Consider the following 11,090-nt stretch of genomic DNA (forward strand, 5'->3'; position numbering starts at 1 on the left):
CCTTTGCGTGGACGTCCTTATATTCTCTGGAAGAAGTTTCTACTACCTTAAGCCGAGCCATTCGACAGGTAAACAAAAGTGGTGTCCTGGATGGAGTAATATAACTTCCGAGACGTTGAAATTCAGTCGTAGAGAAGCAGTGAGACTATACTGAATGACTAGATATTTAAGAAATTAATGAGCAGGTAAAAAAAATTAGTGAGCATTATCTCTTCGTTCAGTTCCGTCGAAAACTGCTGCAACTGATAGTGGATTAATCAGGAATTTTACTATTCCTACCACCAATTTCTGTATGTGCTGCATACTGGCAAATTTAGCACAAAGTGTTTCTCGGTGTACGGAACAATTAACCCAGTCTCTCGATCGTTGTAGTGTTTTGCTACTTCATTGCCAAGTAAATCTTTAAATTCATTGTGCATGGTATCCTAATATCATTTCATAGCAAATACTTCAAGAAGAATATAATAATTCCAATCCCAAAGAAAGCAGGTGTTGACAGATGTGAAAATTACGGAACTATCAGTTTAATAAGTCACGGCTGCAAAATACTAACGCGAATTCTTTACAGACGAATGGAAAAACTAGTAGAAGCCGACCTCGGGGAAGATCAGTTTGGATTCCGTAGAAATATATCAACACCTGAGGCAATACTGACCCTACGACTTATCTTAGAAGCTAGATTAAGGAAAGGCAAACCTACGTTTCTAGCTTTTGAAGACTTAGAGAAAGCTTTTGACAATGTTGACAGCAATACTCTCTTTCATATTCTGAAGGTGGCAGGGGTAAAATATAGGGAGCGAAAAGCTATTTACAATTTGTACAGAAACCAGATGGCAGTTATAAGAGTCGAGGGACATGAAAGGGAAGCAGTGGTTGGGGAGGGAGTGGAACAGGGTTGCAGCCTCTCCCCGATGTTATTCAATCTTTATATTGAGCAAACAGTGAAGGAAACAAAAGAAAAATTCGGAGTAGGTATTAAAATCCATGGAGAACTAACAAAAACTTTGAGGTTCGCCGATGACATTTTTATTCTGTCAGAGACAGCAAAGGACTTGGAAGAGCAGTTGAACGGAATAGACAGTGTCGTGAAAGGAGGATATAAGATGAACATCAACAAAAGCAAAACGAGGATAATAGAATGTAGTCGAATTAAGTCGGGTGATGCTGAGGGAATTAGATTAGGAAATGAGACACTTAAAATAGTAAAGGAGTTTTGCTATTTGGGGAGCAAAATAATTGATAATGATCGAAGTAGAGAGGATATAAAATGTAGACTGGCAATGGCAAGGAAAGCGTTTCTGAAGAAGAGAAATTTGTTAACATTGAGTATAGATTTACGTGTCAGGAAGTCGTTTCTGAAAGTATTTGTATGGAGTGTAGCCATGTATGGAAGTGAAACATGGACGATAAATAGTCTAGACAAGAAGAGAATAGAAGCTTTCGAAATGTGGTGGTATAGAAGAATGCTGAAGATTAGATGGGTAGATCACATAACTTATGAGGAAGTATTGAACAGAATTGGGGAGAAGAGGAGTTTGTGGCACAACTTGACAAGAAGAAGGGATCGGATGGTAGGGCATATTGTGAGGCACTAAGGGAACGCTAAGTTAGCATTGGAGGGCAGCTTGGAGGGTAAAAATCGTAGAGGGAGACCAAGAAATGAACACACTAAACAGATTCAGAAGGATGTAGGTTGCAGTAGGTACGGGGAGATGAAGAAGCTTGCACAGGATAGAGTAGCATGGAGAGCTGCATCAAACCAGTCTCAGGACTGAAGACCACAACAACAACAACAACAAATTTGCGACTGCATAGCATATTTTGAGAATTTTCGTCCCCCTTTTCTGTCATTCCCAACCATTTTTAAAGACTTGTGACGACAAATTGCAAGACTGCTTCTTTTTGTGCAAACTACCACTGGAACTGTGACCACGAACGAGGGGTAAACAACACTGACACTGCGTTTCTGCTAAGCTAAAGAGAGTTGCGCCAAACGGAAAATGCCACACTGCAGTATAAAATGGAATAGTCGCGCTGTACCGGGTGCTTCCGGGAAGGATCGAGTAAAGCCGAAGTAGGCTGAGCTTGGCTCGCACGCACGCGGCACTCACATCCCGCGCGCGTTCAGCTTGGCACGCCGTGGCCGGCCCAGCACCGGCTCGTACAAAATGGCTCTGAGCACTATGCGACTTAACTTCTGTGGTCATCAGTCGCCTAGAACTTAGAACTAATTAAACCTAACTAACCTAAGGACATCACACACATCTATGCCCGAAGCAGGATTCGAACCTGCGACCGTAGCGGTCACGTGGTTCCAGACTGAAGCGCCTTTAACCGCACGGCCACACCGGCCGGCCGGCTCATACACACTACTTCACTGCCAAGACGGAACATTAGCGGTGGAGGGTCACATGACACAAGCTAGAGTGCTCCAGAGCGACCTGGTAACTTATGTTTCGCCAGGTGAGCTTATTTTGACCCTAAATGTTTGGAACGCACGGAAGAGGCGCTTAGTACGCGTCAGAGCTTAGTTTAGTGGCAGAACGCGCAAACTAGACAGAGCTGTAGCGGCTGTTCGGCTCCTGAGAAGTACCCGCTGCTGCCAGGACGGCCTCAGACAGCTGCATTACTGGCCATTCACGTCGAAACTGCGCGCCGACCTTCGCGACCGCCCCCGCGTCGCCGGTCGCGCCTCACGCGGCCAGCCTTTTACGCCCACGCCAGTTCCCAGCCTTCTGATCTACGACGTGTGCCCTCGTGCGGGGCTCGTGCTGCATTAGCGGCCCGTCACGTGACCGCGGCTATAATGGAGCAACGCAGCGCCCTCTGCTGCAACGCTAGGTCGCCCGCTCGCTCGCCGTTAGCAGTTACGTAAATCGGGCCGCAGCGCGCGACGCTGTAGTCCGTTCTCGTGAGGGCGTCTGCAGGGACCGCGACCTTAATGAGGTGACGGAGCGGGGAAAATGGCTCGCTTTCCAGCTTTCAGTGTCTCATCGCATCTGCATATCTCCTAGTTCCACGATGTACACTTTTAGTTTACAATTGGTATAACAAACACATTAAACATTCCAGAACGAATCTTTCGCTTCAGTGAAAAGTGTATGCCGCTTTTAGGGTTCCGTACTATTATAGAAACACTTTGTCGTCCGTCTGTCGCTCGGTCCGCCTGTTACGAAAAAAATCAAATGGCTCTGAGCGCTATGGGATTTAACATCTGTGGTCATCAGTCCCCTAGAACTTAGAACTACCTAAACATAACTAACCTAAGGACAGCAAACACATCCATGCGCGAGGCAGGATTCGAACCTGCGACCGTAGCGGTCGCGCGGTTCCAGATTGAAGCGCCTAGAACCGAACGGCCACAACGGCCGGCCCGCCTGTTAAGAGCCCTTCTTCTCAGCAACGAAATGACGTATCAAGTTGAATTTTATACGATGGTGATATCAAAAATTTAAACTTTCAAGTCAACTGAATCAAAAGATACGGCCGTTTATGTCGCAAATTTTCATACTCGCAAACTTACCCATCAAACCTATAGTTTACTTCCCGTTGACCTACAGTAACGAAATTGGTCAAAAAGCAAGGTTTCACGGTACTAATTATATGATACGAAAATTTTTTGTCGTTTTTTCTTCATCTGTCTCTCTGTTCGACTGTTATGACCCCGTTCCTCGCCTAAGGGGTACGCATATCACGTTCAAATTTACTTTGCGTACTAAGGTCTACGGCCCCTTGGCAGTGTCAAAAATTTAAGCTTCTAAATCAATGAAATAAGAATATAAGACCATTTATGTCACAAATTTTGATACTCGCAAACTGACAATCAGAACCAATAGGGCGCTTTCCGTTGACCTAAAATCAAGAAATTTTGGCAAGAAGCAACTTTCACAGTACAAGTAAAAGAAAAAAAATGAATAATTTATAATTACGTGTCACGAAAAAGACCCCTTTCTCTCAGGAACGGTTAGACGCATCAAGTAGAAATTTATGTCACATACTACACTACAGGCCATTAAAATTGCTACACCAAGAAGAAATGCAGATGATAAACGGGTATTCATTGGACAAATATACTAGAACTGACATGTGATTACATTTTCACGCAATTTGGGTGCGTAGATCCTTAGTAATCAGTACCCAGAACAATCACCTCTGGCCGTAAGAACGGCCTTGATACGCCTGGGCATTGAGTCAAACAGAGCTTGGATGGCGTGTACAGGTACAGCTGCCCATGCAGCCTCAACACGATACCACAGTTCATCAAGAGTAGTGACTGGCGTATTGTGACGAGCCAGTTGCTCGGCCACCATTGACCAGACGTTTTCAGTTGGCGAGAGATCTGGAGAACGTACCTGCCAGAGCAGTAGTCGAACATTTTCTGTATCCAGAAATGCCCGCACAAGACCTGCAACATGCGGTCGTGCATTATCCAGCTGAAATGTAGGGTTTCGAAGGGATCGAATGAAGGGTAGAGCCACGGGTCGTAATACATCTGAAATGTAACGTCCACTGTTCAAGGTGACGTCAATGCGAACAAGAGGTGACCGAGGCGTGTAACGAGTGGCACCCCATACCGTCACGCCGAGTGATACGCCAGTATGGCGATGACGAATACACGCTTCCAATGTGCGTTCACCGCGATGTCGCCAAACACGGATGCGACCATCATGATGCTGTAAACAGAACCTGGATTCATCCGAAAAAATGACGTTTCGCAATTCGTGCACCCAGGTTCGTCGTTGAGTACACCATCGCAGGCGCTCCTGTCTGTGATGCAGCGTCAAGGGTAACCACAGCCATGGTCTCCGAGCTGATAGTCCATGCTGCTGCAAACGTCGCCGAACTGTTCGTGCAGACGGTTGTTGTCTTGCCAACGACAAGGGATCGAGAGGTGGCTGCGCGATCCGTTACAGCCATGCGGATAAGATGCCTGTCATCTCGACTGCTAGTGATACGAGGCCGTTGGGATCCAGCACGGCGTTCCGTGTTACTCTCCTGAACCCAACCATTCCATATTGTGCTAACAGTCATTGGATTTCGACCAACGCGAGCAGCAATGTCGCGATGCGATAAACTGCAATCGCGATAGGCTATAATCCGACCTTTATCAAAGTCGGAAACGTGACGGTACGCATTTCTCCTCCTTACACGAGGCATCACAATAACGCTTCACCAGGCAACGCCGATCAACTGTTTGTGTATGAGAAATCTGTTGGAAACTTTCCTCATGTCAGCACGTTGTAGGTGTCGCCACCGGCGCCAACCTGGTGTGAATGCTCTGTAAAGCTAATCATTTGCATATCACAGCATCTTCTTCCTGTCGGTTAAATTTCACGTCTGTAGCACGTCATCTTCGTGGTGTAGCAATTTTAATGGCCAGTAGTATACAATCCATGGCCCCTTGGTGGTGCAAAAAATTTGAGCTTCTACGTCAAATCAACAGATAAGGCCATTAACGTAACACATTTTGATATCGTACCAGCGTCGGTATCGATAAGAGGCAAGAATCTTCGAAATCCTCGATTCTCGCTATGTATTAACTGTCTATATACATAATTAAGTTTGTACGGAACTCTGGGCGCGCTAATCCTACTCGCAATTATCGGGATATTTTGAAACTTTCTGGCGGAGTAAAACTGTGTACCGTACAAGGACTTCGTCTTTACTGGACAATGGTCTTAACTAAGCTAACTATGCATGACTCACGATACACCTTTACGGCTTCGACACCACCTGTCCTATTTTCGCAAGTCCGGGGAAGCCTTCATTCATGCCTTCCTGTCACAATCCGGGACATGAAGTCCTCTCCATCAGCTTCAAAACATTGCAACAAATCAAGAGAAATGTCTTTTCTGTGCGATTTGTGATCCACCGTTAGACACCAAGTGACCCATCTTGCACACACTTTTGAATATCCAAGAGTGCGGATAATTGCATCCACACTTCCTTTGCTGATTGTCGCTGCAGCTTGTCAGGTGTGAAAGCCGTGGATGGACCGATGCAAATCGTGGAACTCCGCCAAACCGTCTTCTGATAACCTCATCCTCCGTGTCCAGCGACTAACTGTACTTGTGTCGACAGCAGATGCTCCGTAGACTTTGTACAAGCGTTTGTGAATATTCCCCACAGTTTCTTTCTCTGCAGTGAGAAATTCAATTGCGACACGTTGTTTGTAACGTACATCATCTGCAAACGCCATTTTGAAACTGAACTGCAGCTACGTTATCTTTTAGAAGTGACGGAAACTTGGCGCGCTCACTCAGTAGACTTCAAATAGTACGTAGTAACTTTTCGCATGCGTAGCATTCTTTTCGGCTGAGAAAAAAATGCGGTGTATTAATGTCTGGGCAACCCTCGCACATAGAGTACAAGATGTTTACCTAAGTGATCTGAATGTTTTGTGATAGATAATACTATCTGTGGTGTATAGAGTACAAGATGTTTATCAAACTCATCTGAATCAATTGTCATACATTAAGTTTACTTCTACGATGTAGCTCTTAGATTTTCATATACATTGTGTGATCAAAAATATCCGGACACCCCGAAAAACATAAGTTTTTCATTGTAAGACGTATGCGCTGCCGACAATAGGCAAGGCATAGGAGAGTCTCTTACCGGAGAGCAGTATGTAGTTAGTTGTTGCTTGTCGCTAGTCGGCAGTAGTCTTCAGTAGTCTGCAGGAGTCTGTGCTAGTCTGCAGTAGTCGGCAGTAGTGTGCGCGTATCTGCGCGTGTCGGCAGTCTGCTCTGGTCGGGACTCTGGAGGATGAGTATTATTGTGTAAGGTAAAGAAGCAGCCTCGCGCATATCTAGTAATGTATGTGAACTGTCATCCAATTTTCTTGAAAATGCCCTAATAATAATAATTTTCATAATATAAAGTAATTTTTTTATATAAAAAAAGCATTCATTTCAATTTAAAGAATTTATCTAATGCGTGATCATTCCTTCCACGAATCACAAATGTATAGGCCAGCATTGCACGGAGCTGTCCCAAAAAATTATTTTAGGTAAGAGCAGATATATTCGCGGTTTTTATTGAGGTAAGAATTTTTTGCTTTTTTATTCAGAATACACGGCCGTGGCGCAGCGGTGCTGTCGTCGTAAAATTTACCAGGTTACTGAATATTTTTATTTCGGGGTTTAGGAGTTTTTCTGTTTCAAATTTAACATTAAATGAGAAAAGAATTTTGTGAGTACATTAAATGTGAATGCATTTCTGCACGGAGATTATAAATGGGAGCCAAATTTTGTTCAGAAGTAACATTCAATTATTAATATTTCTGTGGGAAGGTTACATGATATTAGGCGTATTGTGCTGCCACCTACAGCCAGGTACCCCATATCAGAGACCTCAGTAGTCATTAGACATCGTGAGAGATGAGAATGGGGTGCTGCACCCCTTGGTCCACTGTTTCCGATGTGATAGTGAAGTGGAAACGTGAAGGAACACGTACAGCACAAAAGCGTACAGGCCGACCTCGTCTGTTGACTGACAGAGACCGCCGACAGTTGAAGAGGGTCGTAATGTGTAATCGGCAGACATCTATCCAGACAGGAATTCAACACAGGAATTCCACACTGCATCGGGATCCACTGCAAGTACTATGACAGTTAGGCAGGAGGTGAGAAAACTTGGATTTAACGGTCGAGCGGCTGCTCATAAGCCACACATCACGCCAGTAAATGCGAAACGACGCCTCGCTTAGTGTAAGGAGCGTAAACATTGGACGATTGAACAGTGGAAAAACGTTGTGTGACAAATCAAGGTACACAATGTGGCGATCAGATGCCAGGGTGTGGGTATGGCAAATGCCCGGTGAACGTCATCTGCCAGCGTTTGTAGTGCCAACAGTAAAATTCGGAGGCAGTAGTGTTACGGCGTGGTCGTGTTTTTCATGGAGGTGGCTTGCACCCCTTGTTGTTCTGCGTGGTACTATCACAGCACAGGCCTGCATTGGTGTTTTAAGCACCTTACTTCCCACTATTGAAGAGCAATTCGGGGATGGCCATTGCATCTTTGAACACGATCGAGCACATGCTCATAATACACGGCCTGTGGCGGAGTGGTTACACGACAATAACATCCCTGTAATGGACTGGCCTGCAAAGAGTCCTGACGTGAATCCTATAGAAGACCTTTGGGATGTTTTGGAACGCCGGCTTCGTTCCAGACCTCACCGACACACATCGATACCTCTCCTCTCGGTGAAGAATAAGCTACCATTCCCCAAGAAACCTTCCAGCACCTGATTGAAAGTGTGCCTACGACAGTGGAAGCTGTCATCAAGGCTAAGGGTGGGCCAACACCATATTGAATTGCAGCATTACCGATGGAGGGCACCACGAATTTGTAAGTCTTTTCAGCCAGGTGCCCGAATGCTTTTGATCACATAGTGTATTTAGAGCTAAGAACATAAATACCATTCTCAGGTCATGAGCTTAATTCACAATGAACCATTAATGCGAAGTGTCTATTGAATATGCGCCTCATCCCGTAATTATTGTCAAACGTTTCAGCAGAGTGAAAACAAAGACTCCCTAGAAATTGAACAACGGATTTCTGTCCGAATGTGCATGCCCGAACGAAGGTCAGTAAATGGAGAAATAGGGTATCAAATTAACCAGATAATTAAGAAAAACTCAATTAATGAATCGAGGAAAAAATTGAAGTATTTCATGCACAACAGCCACTAGAAATGACATGTCAAAACATTCATTTCTTCAAGGTCTAACTATTTTGTGCACAACAGGTTACAGTAGCCTAAAAATTGTGGAACTATTCCTTTCATGTTGAAAAACTAAACAAATATCAAATTAAGCATGATCTGAAACTTTTCTGCTTTCTGAACAAAACATGAAAATAAAAAAGGAAAAAATAAAATTGATAAAAGAAATATTTGACGCGCCTAATTTGCTGTAAATGATTTATAGCTTCATTCAAAGGCGCGTCATGTGTTTCTCTAATCTTTTTTTATTTACTTCTTTTCGGAGAAATCGTTTCATAATACATTTGACCAATTTTGTTACTTTTTTTTCGGAGAGCCATATATTGCCAAGGTTGTTTCGATTATGCCGCACACAGCCTCCATACAGTCCCGATCTCTCCCCAGCGATTTCCATATTTTTGGAGCCCTAAAGAAAGACATTCGTGGCCGTTAATTTGTTCAGAAGAAGTAGTGCACGCCTGGGTTCAATCATGGTTCCATAGACAACCGCAAACATTTTTCCATGAAGGCAAAAAAAAAAAAAAAAAAAAAAAAAAAAAAAAAAAAAAAGTTCCGCTCGGCCACATCGGCCGGCGAAGGCATTGACCGTCTTGTCTCACAGTGGGATAAATGGATTAACAGTTATGGCGATCAATTTTGAAATAACTTAAATGTTTATTTCGCAGTACACTATATAAATTTTTTTTCTTTAAAAAGAAAGGGTTACATTATCGGTTTCAACGAACTACGTCGTCATTTTCAAATGCAAAACATCATTTGGAGAATATATAATGGGAATTATGACCATACAGCCGCCAAAAACCACGAGAAAAGAATGAGGCCAGGCAACAGAAGCAATGGTGGCACAACCAGGTCACTACAATTTATGTCTATGCTTGCCCAAACGTCCATTATACATTAGGACATGGAATGAACGTTTGGGCAAGTACAGACATAAATTATAGTGACCTGGTTGTGCCAACATTGCCTCTGTTGCCTGGTCTTATTTCTTTCTTGTAATTTTTGTCGGATGTGTGGTCATAATTCCCACTATATATTCCCCAACTGATGTTTTACATTTGAAAATGACGACGTAGTTCGTTGAAACCGGTAATGTAACCCTTTCTTTTTTAAAGAAAAATTTTTATATACTGTGATTGTGGCTTCACTATTGTAGTATCGCCGCGTGGGATTGGCCGAGCGGTCTAAGGCGCTGCAGTCATGGACTGTGCGGCTGGTCCCGGCGGAGGTTCGAGTCCTCCCTCGGGCATGGGTGTGTGTGTTTGTCCTTAGGATAATTTAGGTTAAGTAGTGTGTAAGCTTAGGGACTGATGACCTTAGCAGTTAAGTCCCATAAGATTTCAGACACACATTTATTGTAGTGTCAAATAAACATGTAAGTTATATTTTAGTCACGCTCCTTCTTACAATCATGTGAGAACATAGAATTTTGAAATAATAAACAGTTTACATACCTTTCTCAATAAGTCTCTCTTTCACTTTTGACTGCGCCTGTTACGTGACATACAAGAAGATTAAACTTGCACGACAAAAGTGTGATGTGAACTACTGCTTTGTCTCTAATCTTATATTAACCTATCCTTGAATTATTCCCTTTGTGATTACATTTCTTTTATTAACTGGCCATGGTTAATTGGATGTTTAGTTTTTAACATTTTGTCATTTCACTCCACCACACTATTCATTTTCAGTTCTGGTTCTAAACCATAAAAATTATTCCCCAATACGAGTTGTTGCTCTCTGTCCATCTACATTTGTTGAAGATGTTGCCGCAGAGGACTGTGCGGCTGATCCCGGCAGAGGTTCGAGTTCTCCCTCGGGCGTGTGTGTGTGTGTGTGTGTGTGTGTGTGTGTGTGTGTGTGTGTGTGTGTGTTTCGTGTTTGACCTTAGGATAATTTAGGTTAAGTAGTGTGTAAGCTTAGGGACTGATGACCTTAGCAGTTAAGTCCGATAAGATTTCACACACATTTGAACATTTGGTCATAGTAACTGGTTAGTAAGTAACGTAAAGAGAAGGTAGCCCGATGATAATCTGACTTATCTCGTAGAGACAGCTCATATTCAAGTACTCCATTCGATTGGTCTACGAAATATTCGAGAAGGAAGCTACATAAAGTAGGAAGACTTATATGCGTAGTACGACACAATAGCAAACGTCCAAGAATTGCAATTAGAGTCTGATAAACGGCCTATGAAACAAGTACGAAATGACTGCCCGCACGTAAAGCAGTATTTATTTGCCTGGTGTAACAGTTATGCGGTGTCATTAGCGAGAAGTCGACCTCCGCCAATGCGACGCAGCGCCTACCGTAATTCTCGGCTCCTGTACGAGCTGGGCGGTAACAAAGCTACGCACGT

The 11,090-nt window shown here is 43.6% G+C and overlaps 1 protein-coding gene across 1 annotated transcript in view; it reads right to left on the reverse strand.

The window, feature by feature from the left end:
* Positions 1–11,090, reverse strand: part of LOC124796726 — a 1,132,495-nt gene that overhangs the window by 679,253 nt on the left and 442,152 nt on the right. The gene's annotated exons all lie outside the window — the stretch shown is intronic.

The sequence above is a fragment of the Schistocerca piceifrons genome, chromosome 1 (genome assembly GCF_021461385.2).
Source record: "Schistocerca piceifrons isolate TAMUIC-IGC-003096 chromosome 1, iqSchPice1.1, whole genome shotgun sequence".
Taxonomy (NCBI): Eukaryota; Metazoa; Arthropoda; class Insecta; order Orthoptera; family Acrididae; genus Schistocerca; species Schistocerca piceifrons.